Below are 13,926 nucleotides of genomic sequence, written 5' to 3' on the forward strand. Positions count from 1 at the left end.
TGACTTTACCAGAATCAGATTTGCCATTGCATGCTATGGAGATTTTTGAGTTTGTTAGAGATATTGACTGTTTTCCAAATGTTTTAATTGCTTATCAAATTTTGTTCACTGTACCAATGACCGTAGCATCAGCGGAGCGTAGCTTTTCCAAGTTGAAATTGTTAAAGAACTACTTGAGGTCAACAATGTCACAAGAAAGATTAAATGGTCTTGCTACTTTATGTATTGAGAAAGATAAGTTGGATGAAATAAATGTTGATGAAATAATTGATGACTTTGCTTCAAGAAGTGTTAGAAGAATTTCCAAGTTCTAGTATAGACGTGAAATTCTCAGTTAGCTTTACTATGCCTTGAGCAGGAATGTTTGGAAGAATTGAGTTACTATGCTGTGAAGAATTTTGGAATGAAGAAGAGGGCCGATTGGCGAGGATCGAGAAACAAATGTAAGTTCATGCCTAACTTTTTATTTGATGGTAACACAAAAGATTTAAGTAGCAACCAGTTTTGACAGGAATTTTTATTTTGCAGAATAAAATGACAGTCTCCATTCAAATTTAGGAATGCAAGCTTTTGTGAAAAGAGAGCTTTTGTCGAACTTCATCTCCTTACTATCATGATGTAGTTCACTTGATCGACAAATAAATTGTACTGTCAGTTTTAGAGTCCAAATTAAAATCATCAGACTGCGCTATGTATTGGATATTACTTTGGTTTTGAAATATAAAGTATTTTGAGCTTTTTGAGTAAACAAGGGCCCCTTATTGTTGTCTTGCCCCAGGGCCCCGTATATCTATGGCCCGGCCCTGCATGCACATCAACAACACAAATACTACTCACTAAGTCACCCCCCACACACAACACCATGCCCTCTCACATATGGACATGTGAAGGTGCATAGTTTGCAAAGGTGGGAAGTTCCACTCACACACATATACCATCACCACAAACCCCATCACAAGCACTTAAACCCAAGAACATCATGAGGGGGAAAACTACTATGCAAGTAACATGGAAGCATCACCTCTCAAACACTCCTAGTAGGTACCACATGTGATGTGCACTCACTACACACATATCTCCATACCTACACCATCATCTTCCTTCAAACTCCTATGCACAACTGCCTACTTGCAATACATCACCAACTTATACTAGCAAGACCACATACACACACACATCACTACTCACAAGAACACACACACACATATGCATCTAGTCTACTATAGCAGCAGAGGAACAAAATAATGTTATGCCCCCTGCCATCTTATGTTCAAGGCACAAATCAACAACAGATCAAAAGAGCATATCTAGCAAAAGAAATAAACAAGAGGTAAAGGGAAAAGAAAAAGGGGCACCCCATGGATCAAACCCCTGTGCCTGTTAGATAAAACACAACAACACACAGGTGCACACCACTCTGCTATGCCACTGGATCGACCAGAGAGGGTGTGCTAACAAGGTAAGCTATCCCTGCATAATTCCTACTCTACAACAACGAGGAAAAAAATTAAACAAAAGGGCTGCCGAGGGGGGGATTCGAACCCACGCCCTCTCATCAGGCAGCTACGCTCGCTACCACTACGCTACGATACGGGCGACTGACAGAGATGGAACCTAAAGCAAGGTAAGCTAACGCGAGCACGCGGTGCTCTGCACAGCACAGGGAAGCGCCGGCGACAGGGAGGCCGCCGTGGCTCCTCTGCTGCTGCTGCTGCGCTTCGACGGGGAAACAAGACGCTACACTCCAGCCTGATGAACGCCTATACCTGCTGCATGGCACTACCCGAGCACAAAAATGACACACTGGCACACAGCTATACCGCGCAGGCCATCAACATACATGCACATGCACCACGGCTGCTGCTCGGGACAGGGGCGCGCCGCTACTGCCCTGCACCGGATCCACTCGCGGGAGAGGGGAGGAAGGTCGGCTCACCTTGGGGAAGGAAGGGAGAAGGCTGAACGGGGATGAAGTCTGTGAAGACGACTTCCTGAAGAAGTTGTAGACGCGGGTGCAGAACCGACGCAGGGGAGGAAGAACGCCGGGTACTCGCCGTTGACGTGGTGCTGGCCGTCTGCGTGGTCGTTCCGTGGCCTTCCCGAGGACGGGAATGGAGCGCGGGCTCCTACTCCGTGCCCCTGGACATGGCCGCCGGCGCTGCTCGACGTAGACGGCGGGGTAGACGCGGCGGCCGAACTCTCTCTCTCTCTCTGCTACTCGTACAGAGGCTTACCAGAGGGGGAGGAAGAAGAAGAGAGAAGGTGGTGGTGCACTGGAGGGGGGAGAGGGAAACCTAGGGAAGGAGGAAGGTTCCCTCCATCTTATATTACCTCGGGGGAGGCGCTTGAGCCACAGGATCGAGGCCATGGAGAATCGGTGGAGGAGGTGGAGTCGTACACAGTGACGTAGACGGAGGAGGAAGAGGGACGCGGGATGGGCTGCGCTGCGCGCTGGAGGGGGAGAGATGGGCCTCTCTGGTGGGAGGAAGCCCACCAGAGCGCATCATAAGAGAAGAAAAATGACTCTGGCTATATCCTATTTAACTAAAGCACAGAGAAAAGAAAAAGCCCATAGGTCAAACTACTGAATATTAAATCAAAACAAAAATGCCCCTGGATCTGAAAATACATGAGCTATTTTTAAAAAAATGCAAAAGGAATTTTATGGGGCAATTAAATAAATACAAAACAGCAATATTGGCGGCTGTTTTGTGTTTATTCTAGCACCTTTAGCACCCAAGACAAATCACCAAACTAGCACATATTTATTCCCACAATATTTCCTAAACCCTGAACATTTTAAATTCAGGTTAGGAACAAGTTGGAATTACACTTGTGGAAAAAAAAGAGAGAGGAGGGTCTTGCACATAACTAGAGGGGGTTTGAAAGTAATGCCAAGCACCACACCCCACTACTCCACACCACATCATCACATGTGCATCAACACATGAAATCACAAGATCACAAAATCACACCTACCAAGATCAAATGCAATCATGACATAGAATCATAAGGTATGGCAAGGATGGTATGGCATGGATGCATGCATGCAAAAGAAGAATACAAGGTGACACATGAAATCACACATGCATAGATAGCTCTCATGACAATGTCAAGGTGGTACCACAAGGAAGGTTACAAAAAAGGGAAAGCTTTACGCTTGGGGCACTACAAATTCTCCCACACTACAAAGAAGATCTCGCCCTCGAGATCTAAGACTGAAAGAAATCGGGAAATTCGGAACGGAGGTGATCCTCGCGTTCCCACGTAGCCTCTTTATCGGAATGGTGTGACCACTGCACTTTGAGAAACTTGACAATCTTGTTACGGGTCTTGCTTTCAGTCGCCTCGAGAACCGCAACTGGATCCTCACGATAAGAAAGGTCAGGCTGAAGGTCGATATCTTGAAGATGCACAGTGCGCTCGGGGATCTTGAAACACCTCTGAAGCTGAGAAACATGGAACACATCATGGACATTTGCAAAGGTTGACGGAAGCTCGAGCTAGTATGCAAGGTCGCCCCTCTTGCCAACCACTCTGAACGGACCAACGAAACGAGGCGCAAGCTTGCCTTTGATGCCAAAGCGCTGCATACCCTTCATAGGCGACACCTTGAGATGGACAAAGTCATCAAGCTCATACGACATGTCACGGTGCTTGCTATCGTAATAGCTCTTCTGACGGGACTGCGCTGCTCTGAGGTTGTCGCGAATGATCCGACACATCTCCTCAGCTTCTTCTATCATATCATTGACAAGGATCTGACGCTCGCCTGTCTGGGACCAGTTGAGCGGAGTACGACACTTCCTGCCATAGAGAATTTCAAACGGAGCCTTGCCTGAACTAGCTTGATAACTGTAGTTATACGAGAACTCCGCGAAAGGCAGACAATCCTCCCACTTCATGCCAAAAGAGATAACACAGGCTCTCAGCATATCCTCAAGAACTTGATTCACTCTCTCCACTTGACCACTAGTCTGAGGATGGAACGCTGTGCTGAAGCGGATCTTCGTGCCCATAGCAGACTGAAAGGAGTCCCAGAACTTGGAAGTGAAGATACTTCCGTGATCTGAAGAGATCATCATAGGTACGCCGTGCGAAGAGACAATCCTGGAGGTGTACAACTCTGCCAGCTGAGCTGCTGAAATGGACTCCTTGACTGGAAGGAAATGAGCCACTTTGCTCAATTTGTCGATGACGACGAAGATAGCATCATTGCCCTTCTTGGACTTCGGAAACCCGGTGACGAAGTCCATCTCAATGTGATCGAACTTCCACTCGGGAATCGGCAAAGGCTGCAAGAGGCCCGCTGGTCTTTGATGTTCTCCTTTCACCCTTCGACATACATGACACTCGTTTACGAATTGTGCAATTTCACGTTTCATACGAGTCCACCAGAAAATCTGCTTCAAGTCATGGTACATTTTGGAACATCCAGGATGAATAGAGAGCAGAGAGTTATGAGCTTCTTCCATGATCACCTTCCTGAGATCACCTTTCGGGACGACAAGGCGATCCTCGAAAAACAATGTGTCCCTGTCATCAACAGTGAAACACTTATACTTGGGGAGACTCTTTCCCACACCAATCTTGACCTTTTTCACCATAACGTCAAGTAGCTGAGCTGCTCTGACCTGATCTTCCAAGGTAGGAGAGATCTGAAGGTTCGCAAGAAAACCCTGAGGAACCAGCTGAAGATTGAGCTTCCTGAAAGACTCAGAAAGACCCGGCTGGAGAGGTCGCAGAATCAAACTGTTGCAATATGCCTTCCTGCTCAATGCATCTGCCACAACATTTGCCTTGCCTGGCGTGTACTCAACACTGGGATTAAAATCCTGGAGTATTTCCACCCAACGTGTTTGCTGAAGATTCAAGTTAGGGTGAGTGAAGATATACTTGAGGCTCTTGTGATCGGTGAAAACTTCAACCTTACGTTCCAACAAGAGATGTCTCCAAGTCATCAAGGCGTGCACAACAGCTGCTAGCTCGAGATCGTGCACCGAATAGTTCTCTCCACAGGATTCAGCTGCCTGGAGGTATAAGCAACCACCTTCCTATCTTGCATCAAGACGGCACCGAGACCCTTGAGAGAAGCATCGCAAAAGACCTGGTACGGCTTGGAATCATCTGGAGGGGCCAGTACCGGAGTGGAGATAAGCTTCTCTTTGAGTGTATCGAAAGCCAGTTGACACTCTGGAGACCAAACATACTTGACACCCTTCTGAAGAAGACTAGAGAGCGGCTTGGCGATTTTGGAGAAGTTCTCAACGAATCTTCTGCAATATCCGGCAAGACCGAGAAAGCTTCGAAGCTGCTTCACATTCTGCGGAGGTTCCCATTCAACAATGGCTTGAACCTTGGACGGGTCAACCTTAATGCCCTCGGCAGAGATAATATGCCCAAGATAAACCACTTCTTTCAGCCAGAACTCGCACTTGGAAAACTTGGCATACAGCTTGTATTCTCTTAGTTTATCAAGCACCAACCTGAGATGTCTCTCATGTTCTTCCTCATCCTCAGAAAAGACCAGAATGTCGTCGAGATAGAGCAAGACAAATTCATTCTTGTATGGTGACAGAATATAGTTCATCAATCGACAAAAAGTCGGACGAGCATTAGCCAGACCAAAAGAGATGACCTTATACTCATACGAGCCAAAACTAGTCCTGAATGTCGTCTTCGGAATGTCTTCCTCGCGAATGCGAATCTGATGATAGCCCATTCTGAGATCAAGCTTGGAGAATACTTTAGCACCTTTCAACTGTTCGAACAACTCAGTTATGTTCGGAAGTGGATATTTGTTCTAGGTTGTCTTCTTGTTCAATGGGCGGTAATCGACACACAGCCGGTCCGAACCATCCTTCTTCTTGACAAATAGAACACCACATCCCCACGGAGACGAGCTTGGTCTGATCAAACCCAAACGCTCCTGCTCATCGAGTTGCCTCTTGAGTTCCTTCAACTCTTCTGGACCCAGCTTGTACGTCCGTTTGCACACTGGCTCTGTGCCTGGCTCAAGCTCAATGACGAACTCAACTTCACGGTGCGAAGGCATGCCTGGAAGCTCTTCAGGAAACACATCTTGATATTCGCAGACTACTGGAACTTGCTCAATAGGATTGATCTCACCCTTTTCATTCAAGGAGAACAAACGGATTGTGTCATCGCGCGCTGCGAATATAATCACATCCTCCGAAGAGTGGGTAAGCTTCACTTCTTTAGCTTCACAATCAATTGACGCCTTGTTCATGACCAACCAGTCCATACCAAGAATCAAGTCGATGTCGGAATTACCCAAGACATACGGGGACGCCAGAAAGGAATAATTGCCCATCTTGATAGAAACATCGGGAACTCTACAATTTGACCTCATCTGAGCAGCCGGAGAAACAACACCCAAAGGTCTATGCAAACTTGTCGAGGGAAAATCATGCTTGATGAAAAATGACTTTGACATAAAGCAATGCGAAGCACCAGAATCGAACAAGACTTTAGCAGGAAAATCATTGACTAGGAGATTACCCATGATCACATCAGAGGAGTTGTCTGCTTCAGCTGCATTCACCATGTTGACTCGAGCTGATCTGGGATTGAATTTGACAAGAGCATTGCTTGGAGGTTTGCCTGGAGGAGGAGGCGCCAGACGGAGCTGAGAAGTACATCTGTTGGCAAAGTGACCCTTCTGCCCACATTTGTGACAAGTGACATCTGCTGGCTGCCGGAACTGAGTCTGAGGAGGCCCTTGCTTCTGATGCTGGTATCTCTGCTGGAAGCCAGGGTTGGGTGGGTGGGAAGAACCACGTCCACCTGAGTGCTTCAGCTGCTGTGAGTGCCGAGGAGGAGGAGGAGAAACCCAAAATTTCTGTTGCTTCTGAACCACCTGAGTCGAGGAAGAGCTGGAATCTCTGAAGCGCTTCTTGGAATTCTCCACCCTAAGCAAGGCTGCCTCTGCTCTGAGAGCTAAGTTGTAGAACTTGACAAGCGCTAACTGCAAGTCCTCCTTTAAGCCACCCCTGAACTGATAGATCTTGCTCTTCTGATCTGGGACATCCTGCAACGCATAACGGGCCAGCTCGGGGAACTCGACATTGTACTTGTACACAGAATTGCTGCCCCGCTTCAAACGCCGGAACTTCTCACGCATCTCCTCAACAAAGCTGGAAGGGATGTAGTGGGACCTGAAGTCACGACAAAACTCGTCCCAAGACATCACCCTGCCACCTGAGTCCTTAAGCTGCTGCCACCAAATAGAAGCCTGCCCCTTCAACTGAAACGTAGCAAACTTGACATAGTCCTCCGGACGCACATTGCTACACTCGAAATGCTTGTTCATATCACGGATCCAATCTTCCGCATCAAACGGCTGGTCGCAAGAAACGAACGTCTTAGGCTGGTTTGACAGAAACTGACTCAGATTGGCGAAGTGATTGCCACCCTGCTGGAAATTGCCCTGCTGATGATTGGCTCTCTCCCGGATCAACTGCAACAGCATCTGAGTGTTTGCATTAGTAGCTGCGATCATCGCCTGCCAGGCCTCTGCAGGAGGAGGCGGAGGAGGCACCAGAGGAGGAGGTGGAGGCGGCATATCCTCACGCGCTGGGGTCTGATGAGTCGGTGGAGCCATCCTGAAGACGGACAGCATATTAGTCCACAAAATAATTGAAGATATTGCTGAATCAAAAGACAGAATATCTGAACAGAATTTAGCATTGCACTCGAACAACATAGCAAGAGTGCATCCTCAAAGTAACAGACGACAAAATTCCGATAAGGACCACTTCAAACAAGTGTGAGCTGGAATTGCTCGGAACAAACATATGACCGAGAATTCCCAATCCTCAATCAAGCGTCTGTAAGAAGATAGTCCTATAAGATACTACTAGATATCCCACCTATGAATTCCCGAAATAACTGGTCATGCAATCAGGTTCACGGATACAAGGAGTATTTCACACAACTCCTAAACTAACCCGTCACCTGTATCACATCCTTCAACACACAACCAGCATCTCGGACCTTCATCTACAACAGATCCTCGTGATCACAACTATACAAAGTGTGGTAATACCCCCGAACAATCTACACCAGTACTGGGGACATCGGGGTTATCTCACCACTACCCGTATTGAAGCAACAACGAACACCCTCCGTTCTTAGATACTCAGAAATCTGAATGATGGCGATGTGCGCGATAATCCCTGGAGCTCAACTCCCCTGATACTTAGAGCAGATAGGAGGCACCAGGACATGATTCCGTCACATCGAAATCATATAAATTTCACAAATACCCGCGTGATCCTAAAAAAAATTTGAGCGAGAAAAGGAGTAGAGTTAAAGATTTCCTAAGACGGGAACCTCACCAGAGCATAGAAGAGGAGAAAAAGAATCCTACTCTCCGATATAACTAAGACTCAAAACATTTTCTAGACTCGACTCGGCCAAGTACGATCACACAAAGGCTCCTATGGTCGTAAGGCTTTGATTACCAACTTGTAACGACCAAGATGCGGTCCTTTCCGATCTGGGTGTCGAGGCCCCCGAATAGGAAAGAAGCGCATCTAAGCGTTTCACAAGCAAGTAACATAGCACAAATAATAAATAAAGTAGACAATTCGGGATTCAACTATCTTCTTATTAATAACTCAGAGTACATCACGGATACAATCAAGGTAGTTCCGCTACGGACTACAAAACATGGAAAATGCTATGCTACCCTGCTGCAGGCCCACGATCACGACCACGCCTCAGTCCTCTGGATAGTTCACGTAGAGGCGGTCTGTCTCGTCGTCGTATTGCCACGCCAGCTGGGTGCCGTCGGGATCATCTGTCACTGGGGTACCTGTACCTGCTGGGAGTTTCGGAGGAATCCGTGAGCCACGGGGACTCAGCAATCTAAGACCTTGGTGCCAGAACTAGTCATGTTATTAGGTAGGGTAAGGGTGAAGTGTATAAGGCTGCATCATCCTAAGCTTGATTAAGTGGCTAACATACGCAAAGTATAAGTGAAGGTGGTCTACACTAGCGGTCGGGATTACTTGATCACTATGTGATCCTGAACACCTACCTACGGCATTCATAACCCCACCGTGTTCCCGATCAATGAGAGATCTTCGAAGGGACAGTCACGGTTACGCACACAGTTGGCAATTTTTATTAGTTTATGTTTAAGTTCTCTAATACCGGATGTTAACAAAATATTCCAAGTTGCTACATAACCGCGGGCACGGCTTTCCGAAAGATTAAATCCTGCAGGGGTGCTCCAACTAGTCCATCACAAACGAACACAGGCCGCAAAGGCATCCTCTATCACGAATCTCGTGATCTCGTCGGATTCCTTAGAGGAAAACCTCAACTCTGGGGAGAACCAAAGCTTCAGTGGGATTCCTATACGCAAGATATACCGCTAAGGTAAGACAAGGCTAGCAGGACCTCCCGACGTGTCGACGACCCTGATAAGAGCCGCGTATCTCAGTCTCAGGACACGCCGGATAAGCGAAGCATACGGTGGCCAGACAAATCTCCCGAGTTGCCCCGGTATGGCCCCGCACGGTGCTCTAGTTTGGACCAACACTCATGAGGAGCACTGGCCTGGGTTGTTGATTAAAATCCTCGGGGTAGCTATTCCCTATGCAGTTTATTATTAAGTGATTAGCAAATTGACATCAATGTTGGGTCCTGCCGGACAAGCCTTAGCACTACGCGATTTATCAAAGGGGGTCCCCATAACAACCCCGAACGTGTTAGGAGCGATCATTATGGAATCAAACACCGGTAACCGGTAACTAAGGCGGCAATGACGGAACAAAGCACCCGGCAAAAGGCTAGGCCTCCCGTCATTTACCAAGTGTATAGGTGCATTAATTAAATAACATAATTTAAGATAATGATATCAAGCTCATGTTATCACATGAGTCAAAGCACCTGCATCTAGCAACGCTAACATTAGTAGCTGAGCAAAGCCTACTTAGCCATACAAGTTTGCTAGGAAGGAGAACGGTGTTTGGGCTCATGGCATTTCAAGAGGCAATTTAATTTCAGTGGTAGTCAGCGAGCAACATGACATGGAAACGAAAACTAGAATAACAAGTCTAGATATGGAATCAAGGTCATATCATCTTGCCTGTGATATCCTCAGCTTGGGATGGTTCTGGTTCGTCCTCCACGTACTCTCCTGACTCCACGTATCCGTTCTCCAATCCCGGTGCTACCCAACATAAGAATAACAGCCAATGAACAGAAGCACCACAAGATGCAACAATCACATGATGCATGAGATGAAAAATGGGCATGCATCACTAATTCTATCACTAGCACAAGCAAATTAAACTACTGCAAGTTTCTGGACAGAACTGTACACTAAGCTATTTTGACATGCATGAGGATGGCATGAACAGATGAGGCTCGTGAAAACGATGCAAAACCAAATAAAGAACATTGCAAACGGAGCTACGGATCAACGGGAATCAACGATACAAGATATGAAGCTCTACGTGGAAGATTCAACACCACACTCACAATTGGCACAAATCTGGTATTCCCAGGTTGCCAAGACATGTAACAACCCAACATGGATGGATTGAAGCAAGAAAGAACACCACAACATCAACTAAGCACACACATTGATCAAAATGACTATACCACATAATCTGCCACAATCTGCATCTTAGCTCTTTGGGGGCTACATGCAACATAGCTAGAGGTCTCCAAACATGACAAATAATATATGTTGTTGTAGCCCACCAAGAACAATACAAGCACCAGCAGGAATAACAGCAAAAGTAATTAAAATCTAGAAGATACAAGGCCACAAACTTTCCAAAAACCATCAGATCTCAGGGACTTAGTGAAAATTCCTGCACCTGAGTTTCTGTCTTTGTTCTGAAGCTTTTTGACAGCAACCAAAACACAACGTACTGGACTCCAAATGATTTGAAATTTGACAAGTAGCTTCAAAAACATATCAGGTTCAAAATCCTAGCACTGAACTAAGGCTTGATCTCAATAGAATGACCAGCACATCCTCATCTATAAGAGAAGAAAATGTTTCCAGAATCCCAGACTTGGTGAAATTTCAGATTTCACTAATCTGGAATTTTTCAGCCACATGCCCACTTTGTCTAGGCATAGTTTGCACACACATAACACCAAGTGATAAATGACACCACTATGGTGTAGAGAAAAACCCCTACTACTATCACACAAAAGCTCATGCCCTTGGGCTCCACCTATTCCATGGAATCAAGGAACAAATTTGCAACAAATCTGTATATGTCAACTCCATAAAGTATCCCACTAAGACAACAACTACAAAGGTTGAGTTCATGTGCACAATGACAAAGTGACATGGGGGTTTGAACCCCATGTTTGTGTCATGCACACAGGGCCGACCCATAGGCCGGGCAAACGGGGCGCCCGCCCTGGGCCACGGGAAGACAGGGGCTTCAGCCGAGGTAATGCTTTGACTACCTTGCAGCTTCTTCTCGTTCGGGGTCATTCCTTCTCGTTCAAACTTCCGAGCGAGAGACCGAGAGGGACAGTAAATCTTATCCTTCCTTCTCTTTCTCGAGACAGACTCCCAGACTCCCAAAACAGCGCCGTCTCCGATTCCAAAATCACCGTCGGCCATTAATGGAGACCAATGACGCAAATCAGATCCCCAATCTGCTCGCCTTCCTTCTTCAAAGATCTGCCTGTTCCTCATGGAACAGCGTCGCCGCTTCCTGCTCACTTCCTCATCAGGCATCAGCTAGACGTTGGAGTCTTGGAGATCCCGTTCCTCACTTCCCGGTGATCCCGTTCCTCCTTTGAGAATTGAGATAAATACATGACCCTGCCTGCATCTCTATTCTCTAATATCTCTCTTTCTCTGTTTCAGACTTTCAGTGGATAGGGGAATAGGGGATCTATTTGAGGCAGGGGGAGGGCTGTTGTTCTTGTTCGCTGGGAATTGCTGCTGTTCTTGTTCGCTGCCACTGCCTGCTGCTGCCAGGCCGCCAGGGGGAGGGGGCGAAGGTAGGAAAGGGGAGGGGCCGAAGGGAGGGGCCTGTTGGGGAACGTCGCATGGGAAACAAAAAATTTCCTACGTGCACGAAGACCTATCATGGTGATGTCCATCTACGAGAGGGGATGAGTGATCTACGTACCCTTGTAGACCGTACAGCAGAAGCGTTAGTGAACGCGGTTGATGTAGTGGAACGTCCTCACGTCCCTCGATCCGCCCCGCGATCAGTCCCACGATCTAGTACCGAATGGACGGCACCTCCGCGTTCAGCACACGTACAGCTCGACGATGATCTCGGCCTTCTTGATCCAGCAAGAGAGACGGAGAGGTAGAAGAGTTCTCCGGCAGCGTGACGGCGCTCCGGAGGTTGGTGATGACCTTGTCTCAGCAGGGCTCCGCCCGAGCTCCATAGAAACGCGATCTAGAGGAAAAACCGTGGAGGTATGTGGTCGGGCTGCCATGGAAAGGTCGTCTCAAATCAGCCCTAAAACCTCCGTATATATAGGTGGGAGAGGGGGGGCCCTGCCTTGGGGCTCAAGGAGCCCCAAGGGGGTCGGCCGAGCCAAGGGGGGAAGGTCTCCCCCCCCCCCAAACCGAGTTGGACTTGGTTTGGTGGGTGGGAGTCCTTCCTTCCCTTCCCACCTCCTCCTTTTTTTTCTTTCTCTTTGATTTTTCTTCCAATGCGCATAGGGCCCTTTTGGGCTGTCCCACCAGCCCACTAAGGGCTATGGGCTTCCCCGGGGTGGGTTGCCCCCCCGGTGAACTCCCGGAACCCATTCGTCATTCCCGGTACATTCCCGGTAACTCCGAAAACCTTTCGGTAATCAAATGAGGTCATCCTATATATCAATCTTCGTTTCCGGACCATTCTGGAAACCCTCGTGACGTCCGTGATCTCATCCGGGACTCCGAACAACATTCGGTAACCAACCATATAACTCAAATACGCATAAAACAACGTCGAACCTTAAGTGTGCAGACCCTGCGGGTTCGAGAACTATGTAGACATGACCCGAGAGACTTCTCGGTCAATATCCAATAGCGGGACCTGGATGCCCATATTGGATCCTACATATTCTACGAAGATCTTATCGTTTGAACCTCAGTGTCAAGGATTCATATAATCCCGTATGTCATTCCCTTTGTCCTTCGGTATGTTACTTGCCCGAGATTCGATCGTCAGTATCCGCATACCTATTTCAATCTCGTTTACCGGCAAGTCTCTTTACTCATTCCGTAATACAAGATCCCGCAACTTACACTATGTCACATTGCTTGCAAGGCTTGTGTGTGATGTTATATTACCGAGTGGGCCCCGAGATACCTCTCCGTCACACGGAGTGACAAATCCCAGTCTTGATCCATACTAACTCAACTAACACCTTCGGAGATACCTGTAGAGCATCTTTATAGTCACCCAGTTACGTTGCGACGTTTGATGCACACAAAGTATTCCTCCGGTGTCAGTGAGTTATATGATCTCATGGTCATAGGAACAAATACTTGACACGCCAAAAACAGTAGCAACAAAATGACACGATCAACATGCTACGTCTATTAGTTTGGATCTAGTCCATCACGTGATTCTCCTAATGACGTGATCCGGTTATCAAGCAACAACACCTTGTTCATAATCAGAAGACACTGACTATCTTTGATCAACTGGCTAGCTAACTAGAGGCTTGCTAGGGACAGTGTTTTGTCTATGTATCCACACATGTAAATGAGTCTTCATTCAATACAATTATAGCATGGATAATAAACGATTATCTTGATACAGGAATTATAATAATAACTATATTTATTATTGCCTCTAGGGCATAATTCCAACAGTCTCCCACTTGCACTAGAGTCAATAATCTAGCCCTCACATCATCATGCGAATTGCATTGTAATAAATCTAACACCCATACAGTTCTGGTGTT

Source organism: Hordeum vulgare, chromosome 7H (assembly GCF_904849725.1).
Source record: "Hordeum vulgare subsp. vulgare chromosome 7H, MorexV3_pseudomolecules_assembly, whole genome shotgun sequence".
NCBI classification, from domain to species: domain Eukaryota; kingdom Viridiplantae; phylum Streptophyta; class Magnoliopsida; order Poales; family Poaceae; genus Hordeum; species Hordeum vulgare.